The sequence below is a fragment of the Camelina sativa genome, chromosome 12 (assembly GCF_000633955.1).
Source record: "Camelina sativa cultivar DH55 chromosome 12, Cs, whole genome shotgun sequence".
Classification (NCBI taxonomy): Eukaryota; Viridiplantae; Streptophyta; class Magnoliopsida; order Brassicales; family Brassicaceae; genus Camelina; species Camelina sativa.
The window spans coordinates 17,049,956-17,053,517 of NC_025696.1; positions in this window are offsets into that span (position 1 = coordinate 17,049,956).

Sequence of the window (3,562 nt, forward strand, 5' to 3'; positions counted from 1 at the left end):
CGACCTCTCCCCCCACGATCACAGGAACATCTGCGCTCACCGGTGCCACCTGAGGGATCGCGTGGCCGAGCATGCTCTCCAGGCCGAGCACAGTCTCTGGAAAGGCCTCGAGATCGCTATCCAGAACATCGGTAATATCAAAACCAGCAACCTTGTCCTCCAACATCTTCAAATCAGTCTCCAACGTAAGCAACATCTTCGGCGGAATGACCATGCCACCCGTTATCAGCTCCTGGAGACACTCATAAGTACCCGACACCTAACTCAACGACATCAGAGATTCATGCACCGCTCTGTTATCAAGGATGTGTCTCCTCAATCTCTCAATGCGAGACCTATAGCCAGCAAGCTCGGCATCGAAGCCCTGCCGCTCTGCTTGCAACTGCTGCAGCTGCGCTCCCTGAAATGCGTTATCTGCCTCAAGCTGCTCGATGCGGGAACGGGAAGCTTCCAAAGAAGTCTTGTGCTCGGCCAACTGTTTCCTATAACCGGCGACCTGCTTCGTCAGAGCAGCAGTAACCCCTCGCTCCTTCTCAAAATCCTGGCGAAGCTCCTCGGCCGACCTCCTGGGCGGCTCAGAAGGGCGAGCATCAGCAACCTGCTTCGCCAGCTCGGCAAGACGGCGCTCGTATGAGATGACCATACGGTTCACAAAACCACCATCCTGAAAGCATAAGGGATAAAAAATTAAGACAAGGATCGAGGGTGCAAATTCAAAATATGAAGAGAAACCAACCTGAAAGTATCGCCGAGCCCATGATCGGTACAGCTCGGGGTCGTGAAGGGAACCCACAGGGGGAAGCGGATCAGAAGAGCCGCGAAGCTTGCTAGCGAGCTCGCCACAAGCAACTCCATTGTTGAAATATGACTCGTCCTTCGTTTTGTAGGAGAAAAAGAATGAGTCATCGATCTCAGTGGTATCGCGCGATGCGCCGTCTCTCCTAGATCTCTTGGACGACTCGGGCTCAGAAACGACCACCTCGCCAAGAGAAACTCTCTTCCTCGTCGGAGTAGGACGCCCAGAATCAGCAACAACAATAGCTAAGGCCTCAGAAGTCTCGCCGCGCGGCTTCTTCTGTGCGCGAGAGGCAGCAGAAGGAACAGTAGCAGCCCTCTTGTCGGCACGAGCAGGAGCCACCTCCGCCGATCTAACATCACCAGCAAGCCTCTGTTCGGCACCAGCTCCCGCGACAGGATCAGCGACCTCAGCATCAGCAACACGCGCAGAAGGTACAACGTCAATGCACTTCTTGAACTGATCGGCGTATCGAGGGAAACGGGTGTTGACCTTTCCCATTCCTAAACGTGGTAGACCTGAAAAGTTGTCGAGGAAAACAAAGTATGACAACCTAATAACCATCGAATGCAACCATGAAAGTTATAAGAGTTTATAGAGAACTCACGAGATCTCTTAGTAAGCGAGGGCCAATCAATCGCCCCTCTCGCTCTGATCTTCCTGAGATTATCAAAGAAACCTGGAGGATGAGCGCGCAAACGAACAACAGGCTCTGCAAACATCAACAAAAACAAAAGTGTTATAAACTAATCAGAAAAATCAACAGGCAAGGATAAGAAACAGCAAAGCTACCGGGAACCATATTCCACTCAGTAGCATAAAACATGTCAAGGTTCTCAACCGAAGTCTCATCTAGCTTGACAAAGAAAAAATAACGCTGCCAATGACGAATCTTCTTCTCAGCTCTAGTGACGATCTGATAACCCGACTTAGCACTAGTATAAAAATATCCAGGACTACCTCTGACTTTCGTAAATCTGGTGGCTTCCTCGAGGAAATGCGCGTCAACCTCTACACCACAATCGGTACCAAGTATCGCCAAACCAGCTGCGTTGCGGATACCTCCCACAGAAAGCTGAGAAATAGCAATCTTGCGTCTCGTACAGTAACGCGTCAAGAACTCCGGCAGAGGAAACCAAAGACCGCAATCAGTGAAGTAATGTGTATAGAGAGTGATGAAACCTGCTGGAGGCGTCCAAGGACGCTCGTGAGATTCAGGAACCTGGAATACCAACCCATCGGGCATCTTACACCACTGCGCCATCTCAGCAATGGTATCCGATGTGCACAATGAAGAACCCTGATCGATCGGACCAACGGCAAGTTCGTCATCGGAACCAACAGGAACAGCACCAAGACCTAGAACAGCTGAACTTGGAACCGCATCCTCAGCCGGTATAACATCCATAGGACTCCCACCAGAACCACTCTCGCTACCCTCACTAAACTCGGGAATATCATCAAAGTTGAAATCGTTACCCAGACTATCAATACTGAGATCTCCACATTCTGCCCCGATGTCAACATCATCAAGAGAGTCCCTACAATTAATATTGTGCCTCTCAGAGAAAGCGCGTCGAATTCCTGCGAGAGTTTTACCACGCGCATATGTTGGAACTCGAGACTGTGACTGAGGTCGTCCGAACTTCCTAGATATTGGTCTACAAACGCCGACCTCACCACCATTGCCGAGCTCAGCACTACCAAACTCATCACCATTGCTGATCTCGAGCACCTTCCCGGACCTTGCCTCGATCCGACCTCCCATCATGAGATCGGTGTCGTCGTCAGAATCAACTTCATTTGCATCCTTCTGCCGATCACTATCCACCTCACAAGGATCCAACTCAACGGACCAGTCTCGTTCTCTGACATCTAGTTCACCACGCCGATCTCCGAATTGCTCAACCAGCCGAGTTTGGGAATCTGTACTGACTCCGCACGAGGTCACTCCGTGGTCGTCACTGATACCATCAGATCTCGTCCACTTCGAACCAACAATCCGCACGCGAGGGACCGACGCAGAAATGCCGAGCTCACAAGAGCCGAACTCGTGTCTCTCGCCGAGCCCACGACAGATATTGAGCTCGTGCGAAATACTTGGTTCGCGAGTCATATCGTCATCGCCGAGCCTAGAGATGCCGAGCTCATGGCCAACAAGCTCGTCACCCTCGGTCCTAAGACCGCCGACCATGTCGACCTCGGCATCGATCTCCGACCGCCAACCAGGTGTCTCGCTCACAATCTGCCGCCGTACCCCAAACTCGTTAAGCTCAGATCTGCCGAGCTCAGATCTGCCGACCTCGGACCTCTCAGCTCGGGACTCGCCACAGCCGACCATGTCGCCGAGCTCGTCACCACCAGCCTTGGTAAAACTGGGAGTTCTTGCTGATGGCTCGCTAATCTCATTCTGTCGCCGACCCCGTTGACCAATCTCAAAACCGCCGAACCCGTCACTATCCCTCAACTCGTCTCGACCTTCTTCACAACTCGTCCTGACCGGCAGATCTTCGATCCCGAAATCGACCAATCCGCCGATCTCGTCCGAATCTTCCCGTGTGGCGATCCTTGAACCAGCACGGCGACCACGATCCGGCTCCACATTGTCCTCATCATTTCGATCTCCAACCAAGGAAACACACCGATCGCCGATCATCGCCGACCTCACAAAAGGCAGAAGCGAGCGGCGGCGAACTAGGTCAAGGAGAGGATGCAATCGACCGAAGGGAGAAGTAGAGAGAGAAAGAAGTAAAAACAAGAAAGTAA